Source organism: Scyliorhinus torazame, chromosome 10, assembly GCF_047496885.1.
Source record: "Scyliorhinus torazame isolate Kashiwa2021f chromosome 10, sScyTor2.1, whole genome shotgun sequence".
In the NCBI taxonomy this organism is placed as follows: Eukaryota; Metazoa; Chordata; class Chondrichthyes; order Carcharhiniformes; family Scyliorhinidae; genus Scyliorhinus; species Scyliorhinus torazame.
The window spans coordinates 128,333,872-128,354,229 of NC_092716.1; positions in this window are offsets into that span (position 1 = coordinate 128,333,872).

Genomic DNA, 20,358 nt, shown 5'->3' on the forward strand with positions numbered 1-20,358 from the left:
TGCGGGATGCGAAAAGCTGGAAAGACATGCAGAGAGGAGACAGAGAGCACAGCATTATGCAGATGACCTGCTCCTGTACGCCCGAAAGCCACAGGAAGGACTGAAAGCAATCATGCAGATCCTAAAAGAGTTCGGAACCTTCTCGTGTTACAAACTCAACCTGGGCAAAAGCGAGACATTCGCAGTGAACCCAAACGGGGGAGGGACCGAGCTGGAGGGGCTCCCGTTCAAAATAGCCCAAAACAGATTCCGATACCTGGGGATCCAAATAGACAGAGACTGGACACAGACCCTGACCAGCCTGGTGGAGGAAGTCAAAAAGGACCTACAGAGGTGGAACGCAGCTGCCGAGGTTCCTCATCCTGTTTAGGTCCATACCGACCTTCATCCCCAAGGCCTTCTTCCAGAACCTAGATAGCTTAATTATGCCGTTTGTGTGGGGGGTGGGGGGCAAGAATCCAATAGTCCCCATATCAAAACTGCAAAGGAGGAAAATTAAGGGAGGCCTGGCACTGCCAAACCTGCAATATTACCACTGGGCAGCAACAGCGGAAAGAGTGAGGGGATGGGTGCACGAGCCCAACTCAGAGTGGGTACAGATGGAGGAGGCCTCCGGGCACTGGCCACGGCAGCACTCCCATCCCCCTCGGCGAAATACTCATCGAGCCCAGTGGCAATGGCCACACTGAAAACATGGGGCCAACTAAGACAACATTTTGGGCTGACCGGAATGTCCCCCATGGCCCCTATCTGCGGTAACCACAGATTCCCGCCAGCCATGCTAGACGCAACGTTTAAAAAATGGAGACAGGACGGGCAACGCTGACAGTTAGGGACTTCTACGTAGGGCACAGACTAGCGATGCTGAACAAACTGACGGAGGAATGGGAATTGCCGACAGGACAGGAAATGAGACACTTAAAAATGAAACACTTCCTCCGCAAAGAGACAGTAGGATACCCCAGGGCCCCGGAGACCACACTATTAGAGGACCTGATGACCATGGGCAGTAAGGGCTCTGTGGCAAATTATACGGACAGCTACAGGACAGAACTCGGACACCACTGGGCGAGACCAGGCGGAAATGGGAGGATGAACCGGGGCAGAGGTAGGATGGGGACTCTGGAGCGAAGCACTGAGCAGGGCTAACTCCATCTCCTCCTGCGCAAGGCTCAGCCTCATGCAGCTCAAAGTGGTGCACAGAGCGCACCTGACCAGAACCTGAATGAGCAGGTTCTTCCCGGAGGTGGAGGATAAATGTGAACGGTGCCAGCCCCGGCCAACCACGGCCACATGTACTGGGCATGCCCCAAACTGGCTGGGTTCTGGACAGCTTTCTCCGAGGCAAAGTCCAGGGTTGTGGGGGTGAGGGTGAAGCCATGTGGCAATTTTCGGGGTATCGGAGCAGCCAGATATGGGTAAGGGGGCCAACGCCCTTGCTTTTGCTTCCCTAATCGCACGCCGGAGAATCATGGAATTTACAGTGTAGAAGGAGGCCAATCAGCCCATCGAGTCTGCACCGGCCCTTGAAAGAGCACCCGATTTAAGCCCATGCCTTCAGCCTATCCCCATAACCCAGTAACCCCACCTAACCTTTTTGGACACCATCCAAGCCCCTAACACTAAGTGAGTCCCAGTCAATATAGGGGAAATTAAAATCCCCAACCACAACAACCCTGTTACTTTTGCACGTATTCAAAATCTTTCTACCTATCTGCTCCTCTATCTCTTGCTGGCAGTTAGTGGGCCTGTAATAACCCCTTAACATTGGGATTGTCCCCTTCCTGTTCCTGAGCTCTACCCAGATTGCCTCATTGTATGAGCCCTCCAAGGTGTCCTCCCGCAGTACGGCTATAATATTCTCCTGAACCAGTAATGCTACTACCCCTTTCACATCCCCCTCTATCTCTCCTGAAATGGCCGTGGAAGCCACTCAGTTGTATTCAATCGCTACAAAAACACGAAAAAGGAATGAAACCGGATGGACCACCCGGATCGACCTAGGCACCAGAAACAACAACAGCAAACCCAGCCCTGTCGATCCTGCAAAGTCCTCCTTCCTAATATCTGGGGGCTTGTGCCAAAGTTGGGAGAGCTGTCTCACAGACTAGTTAAACAATAGCCTGACATACTCATACTATGGGTGGCATGATAGCACAGTGGTTAGCACTGTTGCTTCACAGCGCCAGGGACCAATTCCCGGCTTGAGTCACTGTCTATGCAGAGTCTGCACGTGTCTGTGAGGGTTTCCTCCGGGTGCTCCGGTTTCCTCCCATAAGTCCTGAAAGATGTGCTTGTTAGATGAATTGGACATTCTAAATTCTCCCTCTCAGCACCTGACTAGGGGATTTTCACAGTAACTTCATTGCAGTGTTAATGTTAGCCTACTTGTGACACGAGTAAAGATTATTATTATTACTCACGGAATCATACATTACAGACAATGTCCCAAACACCACTATCACCATCCCTGGGTATGTCCTGTCTCACCGGTAGGACAGACCCAGCAGAGGTAGCGGCACAGTGGTATACAGTCGGGAGGGAGTTGTCCTGGGAGTCCTCAACATCGACTCTGGACCCCATAAAGTTTCATGGCTTCAGGTTGAACATCAGCAAAGAAACCTCCTACTGATTACCACGTACTGGCCACCATCAGCTGATGAATCAGTACTCCTCCATGTCGAACACCATTTGGAGGAAGCACTGAGTGTGTCAAGAGCGCAGAATATACTCTGGATGGGGGGCTTCTGGTAGCACAGTGGCTAGCACTGTTGCCTCACAGCGCCAGGGATCTGGGTTCAATTCCTGGCTTGGGTCACTCTCGACATAGATTACATAGAATTTACAGTGCAGAAGGAGGCCATTCAGCCCATCGAGCATGCACCAGCCCTTGGAAAGAGCACCCCCATTTTAAGCCCAGAACTGCGCACCATACCCGTAACCCAGCAACCCCACCCAACCCCTTTGGACACTAAGGGCAATTTATCATGGCCAATCCACCTAACCTGCACGTCTTTGGACTGTGGGAGGAAACCGGAGCACTCGGAGAAAACCCACACAGACACGGGGAGAACGTGCAGACTCCGCACAGACAGTGACCCAAGCCGGGAATCGAACCTGGGACCCTGGAGCTGTGAAGCGACAATGCTAACCACTGTGCTACCATGTTCTCCCCATGTCTGCGTAGGTTTCCTCCGGATGCTCCGGCAGTCCCGAAAGACGTGCTTGTTAGGTGAATCAGACATACTGAATTCTCCCTCCGTGTATCCAAACAGGCGCCTAGGGGATTTTCACAGTAAATTCATTGCAGTGTTAATGTAAGCCTACTTGTGACAATAATAAAGATTATTAGATTATTATTCTTCAATGTCCATCACCCAGAGTGGCTCGGTAGTACCACCACAGACCGAGCTGGCCGGGTCCTAAAGCTGCTAGACTGGAACTGCAGCAGGTGGTGAGGGAACCAACAAGAGGGGAAAACATACTTGACCTCATCCTCACCAATCTGCCTGCTGCAACATCGATGGAAGTGACACCGCACAGTCCTTGTGGAGACAAAGTCCCGTCTTCACATTGAGGATTCACTCCATCGTGTTCAACCAGATCTAGCAACTCAAGACTGGGCATCCATGAGGCGCTGTGGGCCATCAGCAGCAGCATAATTGTACTCAGCCACAATCTACAACCTCGTGGCCCAGCATATCCCCCACGCTACCATTACCACCAAGCCAGGGGACCAACCCTGGTTCAATGAAGAGTGCAGGAGAGCGTGCCAGGAGCAACATCAGGCATACTGAAAAATGAGGTGTCAATCCGGTGAAGCTACAACACAGGACTACTTGTGTGCCAAACACCATAAGCAGAGCTAAGCAATTTCACAATGAATGCACGAGATCTAAGCTCTGCAGTTCTACCACATCCAGCCGTGAATGGTGGAGCACAATTAAATAACTCACTGGAGGAGGATAACCACAATTATACCCATCCTCAAAGCTACATACACAGATACAGAGAAGATAGGAGCAGAAGGAGGCCTGTTGGCCCTTCGAGCCTGCTCCGCCATTCATCACGATCATGGCTGATCATTCAACTCAATAGCCTAATCCTGCTTTCTCCCCATAGCCTTTGATCCCATTCTACCCAAGTGCTATATCCAGCTGCCTCTTGAATATATTCAAAGTTTTAGCATCAACTACTTCCTGTGGTAATGAATTCCACAGGCTCACCACTCTTTGTGTGAAGAAATGTCTCCTTATCTCTCTCCGAAGTTGATTACCCTGAATCCTCAGATTGTGACCCCTGGTTCTGGACACACCCATCATTGGTAACACCTTCCCTGCATCAACCCGTCTAGTCCTGTTAGAATGTTTCTATGAGATCCCCCCTCATTCTTCTGAACACCAGCGGCAACAATCCCAACCTAGTCAATCTCTCCTCATATGACAGTCCCGCCATCCCTGGAATCAGTCTGGTAAACCTTCGCTGCACTCCCTCGAGAGCAAGAACATCCTTCCTCAGAGAAGGAGACCAAAACTGCACACAATACTCCAAGTGTGGCCTCACCAAGGCCCTGTACAATTGCAGCAACACATCCCTGCTTCTATACTCGAAACCTCTCGCAATGAAGGCCAACATACCATTAACCTTCTTTACCGCCTGCTGCACCTGCATGCTTACCTTCAGCGAATGGCGCACAAGGACACCCAGATCCTGCTGCACACTCCCCTCTCCCAATTTACAACCATTGGTTTACCCACTCACCCAACCTGTCCAGATCTTGCTTTAGGATCCCTGCATCCTCGTCACAATTCACCCTCCCACCTAATTTGATATCATCTGCAAACTTGAGATGTTACATTTTGTTCTCTCATCCAAATCATTAATATATATTGTGAATAGCTGGGGTCCCACCACTGATCCCTGTGGTACCCCACTGGTTACTGCCTGCCAATTTGAAAAGGTCCCATTAATCCCTACTCTTTGTTTCCTCTCTGCCAACCAATTTTCTACCCACCTCAATACATTTCCCTCAATCCCATGCGCTTTAATTTTGCACACTAATCTCTTCTGCGGGACTTTGTCAAACGCCTTCTGAAAGTCCAAATATACCACATCGACTGGCTCCCCCTTGTCGACTGTACTGGTTGCCTCTTCAAAGAATTCTAACAGATTTGGCAAGCATGATTTTCCCTTCATAAATCCATGCTGACTCTGACTGGTCCTGCCACTGCTTTCTAAATTTTCCGCTATAAAGTCCTTGATAATGGATTCAAGCATTTTCCCCACTACCGATGTTAGGCTGACTGGTCTATAATTCCCTGCTTTCTCTCTACCTTCCTTTTTGAATATCGGTGTGACGTGAGCTAGCTCCAATCTGCAGGGACAGTTCCAGAGTCTATAGAATCCCGGAAGATGACCACCAATGCATCCACTATTTCCAGAGCCACCTCCTTAAGCACTCTGGGATGCAGATTCTCAGACCCTGGGGATTTATCCGCCTTCAATCCCATCAGTTTTCCCAACACCATTTCTCTACTAATGTTGATCTCCCTCAGTTATTCCCTCTCACTAAACATTTAATTATTTCTGAACATTTCTGGATCTGATTTGTGTCCTCATTTGTGAAGACAGAACCAAAGTATGTATTCAATTGCTCAGCCATTTCTTTATCCCTTATTATGCATTCCCCTGTTTCTGTCTGTAGTGGGCCTACATTTCTCTTTACCAATCTCTTTCTCTTCACATATCTGTAGAAACTCTTAACGTCAGTTCCCTGCAAGCTTCCTTTCGTACTGTACTTTCCACTTCTTAATCAATCCCTTCATCCTTCTTTGCTGAATTCTAAACTGCTCCCAATCCTCAGACCTCTTATTTATCTTGGCCAATGTATATGCTTCTTCCTTGGATCGGATGCTATTTCTAATTTTCTTTGTAAGCCATGGATTGGCCTTCTTACCCATTTTGCTTTTGTGCCGGACAGGAATGGGCAGTTGCTGTAGTTCCTCCATGCATTCCTTGAATGTTTGCCATTGCCTATCAACTGTCATCCCTTTAAGTAACTCTCTCCAATCTATCAAGACGAACTCATGCCTCATATCCTCATCGTTCCCTTTATTAAGATTCAGCACCCTAGTCTTCGAATCAACTACTTCACTCTCCATCTTGATAAGAAATTCCTTCCTGTTATGGTCGCTCATCCCCAAGGGGCCTCGCACAGCTAGATTGGCAATGATTCCCTTCTCATTACACAGTACCCAGTCTAAGATGGCCAGCTCTCCAGTTGGTTCCTCCATATATTGGTCAAGAAAACCATCCCGTATACACTCCAGGAATTCCTCCTCTACGGCATTGTGGCTAATTTGATTTGCCCAATCTATGTGAAGACTAGCACCCTAGTCTTCGAATCAACTACTTCACTCTCCACCTTGATAAGAAATTCCTTCCTGTTATGGTCGCTCATCCCCAAGGGGCCTCGCACAGCTAGATTGGCAATGATTCCCTTCTCATTACACAGTACCCAGTCTAAGATGGCCAGCTCTCCAGTTGGTTCCTCCACACGTTGGTCAAGAAAACCATCCCGTATACACTCCAGGAATTCCTCCTCTACGGCATTGTGGCTAATTTGATTTGCCCAATCTATGTGAAGATTAAAATCACCCATGATCACCGATATTTCCTTGTTACATGCATCTCTAATTTCTTGCTTAGTGCCATTCCCAACCTCACCAGTACAGTTTGGGGGTCTTTATATGACACCCACTAATGTTTTTTGCCCCTTGGTATTTCTCAACTCTACCCATACAGACTCCACATTGTCAGAGCTAATATCCTTTCTCACTACTGTGTTAATTTCCTCTTTAACCAGCAGTGCCACACCACCACCTTTTCTTTTATGCCTGTCCTTCCTGAATACTGAATACCCAGGGACATTCAGTTCCTATCCCTGTTCATCCTGCAACCATGTCTCCGTAATCCCAATTATATCATCCCCATTTATATCTATCTGCGCGATTTGTTCATCCACTTTATTGCAAATGCTCCGTGCATTAAGGCACAGAGCCTTTACGTTTGTCTTTTTCACAATGTTTGTCTTGCTCCCAATATTTTTCTCTCCTGCCCTGTTTAAATTTTGCCCTTGGTTTCTCCACCTATCACTTTTCTTATTCACTTTTCTACCTTTTGCTTTTGTCCTTGCTCCCTCTTTCTCTGACTCCTTGCATAGGTTCCCATCCCCGGCGTATTAGTTTAAATCCTCCCCAACCGTTCTAGCAAATAGCCCCCCAGGACATCAGTTCCAGTCCTGCCCAGGTGTAACCCGTCCAGTTTGTACAGGTCCCATCTCCCCCAGAACCGGTCCCAATGCCCCAGGAATCTGAAACCCTCCCCCTGACACCATCCCTTCAGCCACGTATTCATCCTTTATATCCTGTCATTTCTACTCTGACTGGCACGTGGCACCGGTAGTAGTGATGATGAAGGAGCCCAGCACATGTGTGCAAAAGACAAGGCTGAAGCATTTGCAACAATCTTCAACCAGAAGTGTCGAGTGGATGATCCATTTTGGTCTCCTCCGGAGGTCTCCAGCATCACAGAAGACAGTTTTCAGCTAATATGATTCGCTCCAAGTGATATCAAAAAATAGCGGAAGGCACTGATACTGCAAAGGCAGTATTGGTCCTGATAATATTCCGGCAATAGTACTGAAGACTTGTGCTCCAGAACCTGCCACACCCCTAGCCAAGCTGTTCCAGTACAGCTACAACACTGGCATCTTCCCGGCAAAGTGGAAAATTGCCCAGGTGTGTCCTGTACACAAGAACCAGGACAAATCCAATCCAGCCATTTACCACCCTATTAGTCTACTCTCTATCATCAGGAAAATTTTGGAAGGAGTCATCAACAGTGCTACCAAGCGGCACTTACTCAGCAATAACCTGCTCACCAACGCTCAGTTTGGGTTCCGCCAGGGTCACTCAACTCCTGACCTCATTACAGCCTTGGTTCAAACATGGGCAAAAGAACTGAATGCCAGAGATGAAGTGAGAGTGACTGCCCTTGTCATCAAGGCAGCATTTTACCATTTAAAAAATAGTCTATGCCTCCATTTCTCCTTCCAAAGTGCATAACATAGAACACAAAACATGGAACAGTACAGCATCGTATAGGCCCTTCGGCCCACGATGTTGTGCCAACCATTTATTCTAATCTAAGTTCGACGATAGGGACATTCGAGGGGCATCTTGACAAATATATGAATAGGATGGGAATAGAAGGATACGGACCCAGGAAGTGTAGAAGATTGTAGTTTAGTCGGGCAGTATGGTCGGCACGGGCTTGGAGGGCCGAAGGGCCTGTTCCTGTGCTGTACATTTCTTTGTTCTATGTTCTAACTTACACCCTTTCAATTTACTGCTGTCCAAGAGTCACTTAAATGTCCTGACTGACTCTGACTCCACTACCACCGCTTGCAGTGCATTCCACGCACCCACCACTCTCTGTGTAAAGAACCTACCTCTGACATCTCCCCTATACCTTCCTCCAATCACCTTAAAACTATGTCCCCTCGTGACAGCCACTTCCATCCTGGGGAAAAGTCTCTGGCTATCCATTCTATCCACACACTCTATCCACACACGATAACCTCACACTTTTCCACATTGTATTCCATCTGCCACTTCTTTGCCCATTCTCCTAGCCTGTCCAAGTCCTTCTGCAGCCCGCCTCCTTCCTCAATACTACCTGTCCCTCTACAGATCTTTGTATCATCAGAAAACTTAACACCAGTGCCTTCAGTTCCTTCCTCCAGATCATTAATGTATATTGTGAAAAGGCATGGCTTGCCAATTTTTATACTCAGTGCCCCGTATGCCTTCTTGACTACCTTCTCCATCTGCATTGCCACTTTCAGTGACCTGTGGACTTGTACACCCAGATCCCAATTCATTGAAGTTTATATTTTAAACTGTGATGTGAAAATAGAAAGGACATGATCTTGCTGGCTGGAGCTGTATTGGTGCAAGATTGGTCCAACTATAAACTATATTCTGGAAATAAATCTGTTTAAGAGAACGTCTGATCTTTGGAGAGTTTCTCATTAAGTCTTTGTTCAATCTATTACACCATTCTCACTGGGGACTGGGTACAGTCGTTTGCTCAAAGAACTAACTCATAAACTGAGCCACTAGAGATTTGCACAGATATATATCAGGATGTCAAAACCAGCCACATATCCTGATGTCTGCAGAACAACTGGATCCTGTCCTCTGACGGGAAATGGGTTATGTAATAATTCAGCAGTTCAGAGCCATTTACTACCCAATCCTTGCAGCTGTTGCTATCCCTGGTATGTAATTGTACAGAAATATCTGTTTGGAAATCAGTGTCAAGCTTGTTTCACGTCTATTTTTTTACAGATTTCTCAATATGCACAATTTGCCTCCCATGTGTAGTTTATCAAGTTGACTGAATTCTCATTGTGACTACTTATTGACACTGTGATGATCTATGGATGTTTAACATGTGCTCCTTCCCAATTGTCTACCCCATGACGATAACAAGATTGCTGTTAAAATGAACAGGAGACACTGGATTTATCTAATTTCAAACGCATGTGACGTGATTGGTGCATAAACCACAGATTTTAAATTGTCGGACTGCATCTCTGTATAAAATGCCTCTGTTGTTTGTAGTATACATAAACGATTTGGAGGAAAATAATTAGTAAGTTTGCGGATGACACAAAGGTTGGTGGAATTGTGGATAGCGATGAGGACTGTCAGAGGATACAGCAGGATTGAGATCGTTTGGAGACTTGGGCGGAGAGATGGCAGATGGAGTTTAATCCTGACAAATGTGAGGTAATACATTTTGGAAGGTCTAATGCAGGTAGGGAATATACAGTGAGTGGTAGAACCCTCAACAGTATTGACAGTCAGGGAGATCTAGGTGAACAGGTCCACAGGTCACTGAAAGGAGCAACACAGGTGGAGAAGGTAGTCAAGGAAAACCCAAAAGCTTTCTACAGGTATGTCAGGAATAAAAGAATGACTAGGGTAAGAGTAGGGCCAGTCAAGGACAGGGATGGGAAGTTGTGTGTGGAGTCTGAAGACATAGGCGAGATACTAAATGAATACTTTTCGTCAGTATTCACTCAGGAAAAAGATAATGTTGTGGAGGAGAATGCTGAGACCCAGGCTATTAGAATAGATGGCATTGAGGTATGTAGGGAAGAGGTGTTGGCAATTCTGGACAGGCTGAAAATAGATAAGTCCCCGGGGCCTGATGGCATGTATCCAAGGATTCTCTGGGAGGCCAGGGAAGAGATTGCTGGACCTTTGGCTTTGATTTTTATGTCATCATTGGCTACAGGAATAGTGCCAGAGGACTGGAGGATAGCAAATGTGGTACCTTTGTTCAAAAAGGGGAGCAGAGACAACCCCGGCAACTATAGACCGGTGAACCTCACATCTGTAGTGGGTAAAGACTTGGAGTGGATTAGAAGAGACAACATTTATAATCATCTAGATAGGAATAATATGATCAGGGATAGTCAGCATGGCTTTGTGAAGGGTAGGTCATGCCTCACAAACCTTATTGAGTTCTTTGAGAAGGTGACTGAACAGGTAGAGCAGTTGATGTGGTGTATATGGATTTCAGCAAAGCGTTTGATAAGGTTCCCCACGGTAGGCTATTGCAAAAAATACGGAGGCTGGGGATTGAGGGTGATTTAGAGATGTGGATCAGAAATTGGCTAGCTGAAAGAAGACAGGTGGTTGATGGGAAATGTTCAGAATGGAGTTCAGTTACAAGTGGAGTACCACAAGGATCTGTTCTGGGGCCGTTGCTGTTTGTCATTTTTATCAATGACCTAGAGGAAGGCGCAGAAGGGTGGGTGAGTAAATTTGCAGACGATACTAAAGTCGGTGGTGTTGTCGACAGTGTGGAAGGATGTAGCAGGTTACAGAGGGATATAGATAAGCTGCAGAGCTGGGCTGAGAGGTGGCAAATGGAGTTTAATGTAGAGAAGTGTGAGGTGATTCACTTTGGAAGGAATAACAGGAATGCGGAATATTTGGCTAATGGTAAAGTTCTTGGAAGTGTGGATGAGCAGAGGGATCTAGGTGTCCATGTACATAGATCCCTGAAAGTTGCCACCCAGGTTGATAGGGTTGTGAAGAAGGCCTATGGAGTGTTGGCCTTTATTGGTAGAGGGATTGAGTTCTGGAGTCAGGAGGTCATGTTGCAGCTGTACAAAACTCTGGTACGGCCGCATTTGGAGTATTGCGTACAGTTCTGGTCACCACATTATAGGAAGGACTTGGAGGCTTTGGAGCGGGTGCAGAGGAGATTTACCAGGATGTTGCCTGGTATGGAGGGAAAATCTTATGAGGAAAGGCTGATGGACTTGAGGTTGTTTTCATTAGAGAGAAGAAGGTTAAGAGGAGACTTAATAGAGGCATACAAAATGATCAGGGGGTTAGATAGGGTGGACAGTGAGAGCCTTCTCCCGCGGATGGAAATGGCTGGCACAAGGGGACATAGCTTTAAACTGAGGGGATATAGATATAGGACAGAGGTCAGAGGTAGGTTCTTTACGCAAAGAGTAGTGAGGCCGTGGAATGCCCTACCTGCAACAGTAGTGAACTCGCCAACATTGAGGGCATTTAAAGGTTTATTGGATAAACATATGGATGATAATGGCATAGTGTCGGTTAGATGGCTTTTGTTTCGGTGCAACATCGTGGGCCGAAGGGCCTGTACTGCGCTGTATCGTTCTATGTTCTATGTTCTAAGGATGTGGAGGTTTTAGAGAGGGTGCAGAAGAGATTTACCAGGATGTTGCCTGGTATGGAGGGCATTAGCTATGAGGAGAGGTTGAATAAACCCGGTTTGTTCTCACTGGAACGATGGAGGTTGAGAGGCGACCTGATAGAGGTCTACAAAATTATGATGGGCATAAACAGAGTAGCTAGTCAGAGACTTTTTCCCAGGGGAGATGGGTCAATTACTAGGGGGCCTAGGTTTAAGGTGAGAGGGGCAAGGTTTAGAGTAGATGTACGAGGCAAGTTTTTTTAAAAGAGGGTAGTGGGTGCCTGGAACCTGGTGCCGGAGGAGGTGGTGGAAGCAGGGACGAGAGTGATGCTTAAGGGGCATCTCGACAAATACATGAATAGGATGGGAATAGAGGGATAAGTACCCTGGCGATGCAGAAGAATTTAGTTTAGACGGGCAGCATGGTCAGCGCAGGCTTGGAGGGCCGAAGGGCCTGTTCCTGTGCTGTACTTTTCTTTGGAAAATGTAGCTAGTCTGGTCAGTAAGTTCGCGGTTGACACAAAGGTTGGTGGACTTGCAGATAGTGTTGCGGATTGTCAGAGGATACAGCAGGACATAGATAGTTTGGAGACTTGGGCAGAGAACTGGCAAATGGAGTTTAATCTGGAAAAATGTGAGGTAATGCATTTTGGTAGGTCTAACATAGAGGGGAAATATACCGTAAATGGCAAAACTCTGAGTATAAAAATTGGCAAGTAATGCTACATTTGTATAGAACCTTGGTAAGTCCGCACTTGGAATATTGTGCACAATTCTGGTCACCACACTTCCAGAAGGATGTGGAGGCTTTGGAGAGGGTGCAGAGGAGGTTTACCAGGTCTGGAGGGTGTTAGCTATGCAGAGAGGCTGAATATACTCGGACTGTTTTCATTAGAACGACGGAGGTTGAGGGAATACCTGATAGAGGTCTATAAAATTATGAGGGGCATGGATTGAGTGGATGGGCAGGCACTCTTTCCCAGGGTGGAGAGGTCAGTCACCAGGGGGCATAGGTTTAAGCTCCGTGGGGCAATGTTTAGAGGAGATGTGCAAGGCAGGTATGTTACACAGAGGATGGTGAGTGCCTGGAACGCGTGGCCTGGGGAAGTTGTGGAAGCAAATACATTAACGGAGTTCAAAAGGCATCTTGACAAATACATGGATAAGATGGGTATAGAGGGATACGGCACTAGGAAGTGCTGAGTGTTTTGGCCAAGGGTGGTATCATGACCGGTCTAGTCTTGGAGGGCCAAACGGCCTGTTCCTGTGCTGCATTGTTCTTTGAGTTAACTTGCTACCCTGTGGAAGAGGCGATTGTCAAAATTCATCATAACACAAATCACATACAAACAAGAAACATTTAAACATTCAAGCATTGCGTCGGTCAAAAGACACAGCCTGAGTGAGTGAGACACAGACAGAGTGAGAATTTGAAACTTGGTAATTTGGTGCAGTGAGGTACTTCGGTGAAGAGTGGGAGAAGGTGCATTTTCCCTACTGTTTCGTTCTCTCTCTTTCTTCTGGCCTGTAACTTTTAATCAGAGGGAGAGTACCTGAGAACATCAAAGGTAAGCAAGTGATTTTTAGTCATTTTTACTTTTATTAACTTTTCAAATTGTGTGTGTGTGTGTGGGGGGGGGGGGGGGGGGGGGCGGGTACTGAAGTGACATCACAGAAAAGCTGTGACCTGAGTGGCTGGTTGGGAATCTACACTCAATTAAAAAAATTAAGCATTGGTAACTAATTAAACATAATTACTTAATTATAATTTAGAGGGGTATCTAAGCCAGAGATCGGAGAGTACTATATTTAGCTTTCACATTTATAGCAGAAATCTAGTGCTAGGAAACAGATAGTTAACAGTAACTTTTTTTTTTTTAATTTTAACTTTTAATTTTAATTTACTAATTAATTGACGCAATGTCAGTTAGAGGGGTGCAGTACTCTGACTGTGAGATGTGGCAGGTCTGGGAGGCTTCCAGCGTCCCGGGTGGCTTCATCTGCAGAAAGTGCACCCAACTGGAGCTCCTCACAGATCGCATGGTTCGGTTGGAGCAGCAATTGGATGCACTTAGGAGCATGCAGGTGGCGGAAAGCGTCATAGATAGCAGTTATATAAATGTGGTCACACCCAAGGTGCAGGCAGAGAAATGGGTGACTACCATAAAGGGTAGGCAGACAGTGCAGGAATCGCCTGTGTTGTCCCCCTCTCGAACAGGTATACCCCTTTGGATACTGTCAGGGGGGATAGCCTATCAGGGGAAAACAGCAGCAGCCAGTGCAGTGGCACCACGGCTGGCTCTGATGTTCTGAAGGGAGGGTCAAAGCGCAGAAGAGCAATAGTAATAGGGGACTCTATAGTCAGGGGCACAGATAGGCGCTTCTGTGGACGTGAAAGAGACTCCAGGATGGTATGTTGCCTCCATGGTGCCAGGTTCCAGGATGTCTCCGAACGGGTAGAGGGCATTCTGAAGGGGGAGGGCAAACAGGCAGAGGTCATTGTACATATTGGTACTAACGACATAGGCAGGAAGGGGCATGAGGTCCTGCAGCAGGGGTTCAGGGAGCTAGGCAGAAAGTTAAAAGACAGGACCTCTAGGGTTGTAATCTCGGGATTACTCCCTGTGCCACGTGCCAGTGAGGCTAGAAATAGGAGGATAGAGCAGCTAAACACGTGGCTAAACAGCTGGTGTAGGATGGAGGGTTTCTGTTACCTGGACCACTGGGAGCTCTTCCGGGGCAGGTGTGACCTATATAAGAAGGACAGGTTGCATCTAAACTGGAGAGGCATAAATATCCTGGCCGCGAGGTTTGCTAGTGTCACACGGGAGGGTTTAAACTAGTATGGCAGGGGGGTGGGCACGGGAGCAATAGGTCAGAAGGTGAGAGCATTGAGGGAGAACTAGGGAATAGGGACAGTGTGGCTCTGAGGCAAAGCAGGCAGGGAGAAGTTGCTGAACACAGCGGGTCTGGTGGCCTGAAGTGCATATGTTTTAATGCAAGAAGTATTACGGGTAAGGCAGATGAACTTAGAGCTTGGATTAGTACTTGGAACTATGATGTTGTTGCCATTACAGAGACCTGGTTGAGGGAAGGGCATGATTGGCAGCTAAACGTTCCAGGATTTAGATGTTTCGGGCGGGATAGAGGGGGGTGTAAAATGGGTGGCGGAGTTGCGCTACTGGTTAGGGAGGATATCACAGCTGTACTACGGGAGGATACCTCAGAGGGCAGTGAGGCTATGTGGGTAGAGATCAGGAATAAGAAGGGTGCAGTCACAATGTTGGGGGTTTACTACAGGCCTCCCAACAGCCAGCGGGAGATAGAGGAGCAGATAGGTAGACAGATTTTGGAAAAGAGTAAAAACAACAGGGTTGTGGTGATCGGAGACTTCAACTTCCCCAATATTGACTGGGACTCACTTAGTGTCAGGGGCTTAGACGGGGAAGAGTTTGTAAGGAGCATCCAGGAGGGCTTCTTAAAACAATATGTAGACAGTCCAACTAGGGAAGGGGCAGTACTGGACCTGGTATTGAGGAATGAGCCCGGCCAGGTGGTAGAAGTTTCAGTCGGGGAGCATTTCGGGAACAGTGACCACAATTCAGTAAGTTTTAAAGTGCTGGTGGACAAGGATAAGAGTGGTCCTAGGGTGAATGTGCTAAATTGGGGGAAGGCTAATTATAACAATATTAGGCGGGAATTGAAGAACCTAGATTGGGGGCGGATGTTTGAGGGCAAATCAACATCTGAAATGTAGGAGGTTTTCAAGTGTCAGTCGAAAGGAATTCAAGACCGGCTTGTTCCTGCGAGGAAGAAGGTTAAATACGGCAATTTTCAGGAACCTTGGATAACGAGAGATATTGTAGGCCTTGTCAAAAAGAAAAAAGAGGCATTTGTCAGGGCTAAAAGGCTGGGAACAGACGAAGCCTGTATGGAATATAAGGAAAGTAGGAAGGAACTTAAGCAAGGTGTCAGGAGAGCTAGAAGGAGCCACAAAATGTCTTTGGCAAATAGGGTTAAGGAAAATCCCAAGGCTTTTTACACGTACATAAAAAGCAAGAGGGTAGCCAGGGAAAGGGTTGGCCCACTGAAGGATAGGCAAGGGTATCTATGTGTGGAGCCAGAGGAAATGGGCGAGGTACTAAATGAATACTTTGCATCAGAATTCACCAAAGAGAAGGAATTGGTAGATGTTGAGTCTGGAGAAGGGTGTGTAGATAGCCTGGGTCACATTGATACGAGGTGTTGGGCGTCTTAAAAAATATTAAGGTAGGTAACTCCCCAGGGCCTGATGGGATCTACCCCAGAATACTGAAGGAGGCTGGAGAGGAAACTGCTGAGGCCTTGACAGAAATCTTTGGATCCTCACTGTCTTCAGGTGATGTCCCGGAGGACTGGAGAATAGCCAATGTTGTTCCTCTGTTTAAGTACGGTAGCAAGGATAATCCAGGGAACTACAGGCCGGTGAGCCTTACTTCAGTGGTAGGGAAATTGCTGGAGAGAATTCTTCGAGACAGGATCTACTCCCATTTGGATGCAAATGGACGTATTAGTGAGAGGCAGCATGGTTTTGTGAAGGGGAGGTCGTGTCTCACTAACTTGATAGAGTTTTTCGAGGAGGTCACAAAGATGATTGATGCAGATAGGGCAGTGGATGTTGTCTATATGGACTTCAGTAAGGCCTTTGACAAGGTCCCTCATGGTAGACTAGTACAAAAGGTGAAGTCACACGGGATCAGGGGTGAGCTGGCAAGGTGGATACAGAACTGGCTAGGTCATAGAAGGCAGAGAGTAGCAATGGAAGGATGCTTTTCTAATTGGAGGGCTGTGACCAGTGGTGTTCCGCAGGGATCAGTGCTGGGACCTTTGCTGTTTGTAGTATATATAAATGATTTGGAGGAAAATGTAACTGGTCTGATTAGTAAGTTTGCAGACAACACAAAGTTTAGTGGAATTGCGGATAGCGATGAGGACTGTCAGAGGATACAGCAGGATTTAGATTGTTTGGAGACTTGGGCTGAGAGATGGCAGATGGAGTTTAATCTGGACAAATGTGAGGTAATGTATTTTGGAAGGTCTAATGCAGGTAGGGAATATGCAGTGACTGGTAGAACCCTCAAGAGTATTGAAAGTCAGAGAGATCTAGGTGTACAGGTCCACAGGTCACTGAAAGGGGCAACACAGGTGGAGAAGGTAGTCAAGAAGGCATACGGCATGCTTGCCTTCTTTGGCCTGGGCATTGAGTATAAGAATTGGCAAGTCATGTTGCAGCTGTATAGAACCTTAGTTAAGCCGCACTTGGAGTATAGTGTTGAATTCTGGTCGTCACGCTATCAGAACGATGTGGAGGCTTTAGAGAGGGTGCAGAAGAGATTTACCAGAATGTTGCCTGGTATGGAGGGCATTAGCTATGAGGAGAGGTTGAATAAACCCGGTTTGATCTCACTGCAACGATGGAGGTTGAGGGGTGACCTGATAGAGGTCTACAAAATTATGATGGGCATAAACAGAGTGGATAGTCAGTGGCTTTTACCCAGGATAGAGGGGTCAATTACTAGGGGGCATAGGTTTATGGTGAGAGGGACAAGGTTTAGAGTAGATGTACGAGGCAAGTTTTTTTAAAAGAGGGTAGTGGGTGCCTGGAACTTGGTGCCGAAGGAGGTGGTGGAAGCAGGGACGAGAGTGATGCTTAAGGGGCATCTCGACAAATACATGAATAGGATGAGAATAGAGGGATAAGGACCCTGGAGGTGCAGAAGATTTTAGTTTAGACGGGCAGCATGGTCAGCACAGGTTTGGAGGGCCGAAGGGCCTGTTCCTGTGCTGTACTTTTCTTTGTTCTTTGGAAAATGTAGCTAGTCTGGTCAGTAAGTTTGTGGTTGACACAAAGGTTGGTGGACTTGCAGATAGTGTTGCGGATTGTCAGAGGATACAGCAGGACATAGATAGTTTGGAGACTTGGGCAGAGAAATGGCAAATGGAGTTTAATCTGGAAAAATGTGAGGTAATGTATTTTGGTAGATCTAACATAGAGGGGAAATATACCGTAACTGGCAAAACTCTTCGTATAAAAATTGGCAAGTAATGCTACATTTGTATAGAACCTTGGTCAGTCCGCACTTGGAATATTGCGCACAATTCTGGTCACCACACTACCAGAAGGATGTGGAGGCTTTGGAGAGGGTGCAGAGGAGGTTTACCAGGTCTGGAGGGTGTTAGCTATGCGGAGAGGCTGAATATACTCGGACTGTTTTCATTAGAACGACGGAGGTTGAGGGAATACCTGATAGAGGTCTATAAAATTATGAGGGGCATGGATTGAGTGGATGGGCAGGCATTCTTTCCCAGGGTGGAGAGGTCAGTCACCAGGGGGCATAGGTTTAAGCTCCGCGGGTCAATGTTTAGAGGAGATGTGCAAGGCAGGTATGTTACACAGAGGATGGTGAGTGCCTGGAACGCGTGGCCAGGGGAAGTTGTGGAAGCACATACATTAACGGAGTTCAAAAGGCATCTTGACAAATACATGGATAAGATGGGTATAGAGGGATACGGCACTAGGAAGTGCTGAGTGTTTTGGCCAAGGGTGGTATCATGACCGGTCTAGGCTTGGAGGGCCAAACGGCCTGTTCCTGTGCTGCATTGTTCTTTGAGTTAACTTGCTACCCTGTGGAAGAGGCGATTGTCAAAATTCATCATAACACAAATCACATACATCCAAGAAACATTTAAACATTCAAGCATTGCGTAGGTCAAAAGACACAGCCTGAGTGAGTGAGACACAGACAGAGTGAGAATTTGAAACTTGGTAATTTGGTGCAGTGAGGTACTTCGGTGAAGAGTGGGAGAAGGTGCATTTTCCCTACTGTTTCGTTCTCTCTCTTTCTTCTGGCCTGTAACTTTTAATCAGAGGGAGAGTACCTGAGAACATCAAAGGTAAGCAAGTGATTTTTAGTCATTTTTACTTTTATTAACTTTTCAAATTGTGTGTGTGTGTGTGGGGGGGGGGGGGGGGGGGGGGGGCGGGGACTGAAGTGACATCACAGAAAAGCTGTGACCTGAGTGGCTGGTTGGTAATCTACACTCAATTAAAAAAATTAAGCATTGGTAACTAATTAAACATAATTACTTAATTATAATTTAGAGGGGTATCTAAGCCAGAGATCGGAGAGTACTATATTTAGCTTTCACATTTATAGCAGAAATCTAGTGCTAGGAAACAGATAGTTAACAGTAACTTTTTTTAAAAAAATTTAACTTTTAACTTTAATTTACTAATTAATTGACGCAATATCAGTTAGAAGAGTGCAGTGCTCTGACTGTGAGATGTGGCAGGTCTGGGAGGCTTCCAGCGTCCCGGGTGGCTTCATCTGCAGAAAGTGCACCCAACTGGAGCTCCTCACAGATCGCATGGTTCGGTTGGAGCAGCAATTGGATGCACTGAGGAGCATGCAGGTGGCGGAAAGCGTCATAGATAGCAGTTATATAAATGTGGTCACACCCAAGGTGCAGGCAGAGAAATGGGTGACCACCATAAAGGGCAGGCAGTCAGTGCAGGAATCGCCTGTGTTGTCCCCATCTCGAACAGGTGTACCCCTTTGGATACTGTCAGGGGGGATAGCCTATCAGGGGAAAACAGCAGCAGCCAGAGCAGTGGCACCACGGCTGGCTCTGATGTTCTGAAGGGAGGGTCAAAGCGCAGACGAGCAATAGTAATAGGGGACTCTATAGTCAGGGGCACAGATAGGCGCTTCTGTGGACGTGAAAGAGACTCCAGGATGGTATGTTGCTTCCCTGGTGCCAGGTTCCAGGATGTCTCCGAATGGGTAGAGGGCATTCTGAAGTGGGAGGGCAAACAGGCAGAGGTCATTGTACATATTGGTACTAACGACATAGGCAGGAAGGGGCATGAGGTCCTGCAGCAGGGGTTCAGGGAGCTAGGCAGAAAGTTAAAAGACAGGACCTCGAGGGTTGTAATCTCGGGATTACTCCCTGTGCCACGTGCCAGTGAGGCTAGAAATAGGAGGATAGAGCAGCTAAACACGTGGCTAAACAGCTGGTGTAGGATGGAGGGTTTCTGTTATCTGGACCACTGGGAGCTCTTCCGGGGCAGGTGTGACCTATATGTACATGGCAAGTTTTTTACACAGAGGGTAGTGGGTGCCTGGAACTCGCTACCGGAGGAGGTGGTGGAAGCAGGGACGATAGTGACATTTAAGGGGCATCTTGACAAATGCATGAATAGGATGGGAATAGAGGAACTGCAGAAGATTGTAGTTTAGTCGGGCAGCATGGTCGGCACGGGCTTGGAGGGCCGAACGGCCTGTTCCTGTGCTGTACATGTCTTTGTTCATTGTTCTTTATACATAGCCAGATTGATTGAGACACAACATGTGGTGAGTATAAGGGGCTTGAGAAGGGGTGACACGGTGGCACAGACGTTAGCACTGCTGCTTCAATGTACCAAGGACCTGAGTTCAATTCTGACCTTTGGTGACTGTGTGGAAACCGGAGCACTCGGAGGAAACCCACACAGACACGGGGAGAACG